The sequence below is a fragment of the Triticum dicoccoides genome, chromosome 1A (genome assembly GCF_002162155.2).
Source record: "Triticum dicoccoides isolate Atlit2015 ecotype Zavitan chromosome 1A, WEW_v2.0, whole genome shotgun sequence".
NCBI lineage: Eukaryota > Viridiplantae > Streptophyta > Magnoliopsida > Poales > Poaceae > Triticum > Triticum dicoccoides.
In genome coordinates, this window is record NC_041380.1 from 556,219,859 (window position 1) to 556,220,382 (window position 524).

Sequence of the window (524 nt, forward strand, 5' to 3'; positions counted from 1 at the left end):
GTTCAGACCTTGAGTGTGGTGGCTCACAATGAACTTTGAGTGGGTTGCAAGAAATGGGCCACATGAATCTCCTCCTTTTTCTTGCTGGATGAGTGTGATGTGGTTGAATCTTGGTGGTGGCCTTGGATAAGATGCGCGGCATGGTCCCGCTGGATGTGTGATGTATCCTCTCGTATTATTATTTAACTGGTTTTATGAATTATAGGAGAAGAAAAGATAAGGACTTGCAAGAGAATATTTTGGCACGGAGCGGAGTTTTATTCCGTTACTTGTAATGTCATGGCACCTCTTGTTTTCATCTACGGTTTTCATTAGGAGAAAACAACTGGTTCATACAGACTACTAGCAGAAAAAGAAAACAGAAGGCCTGAAGGCAGCGATATCACCGGACCAAGTGAACAGATGAGCAACATAGCACAACACCTGCCAACAGCAAAGTACCATTACAATGACGCAACTTAAAGCATAAAACGTTTCTAGGAACAAGCTAACTAGTTTTATGACTTCCAAAAGATTAGACGATA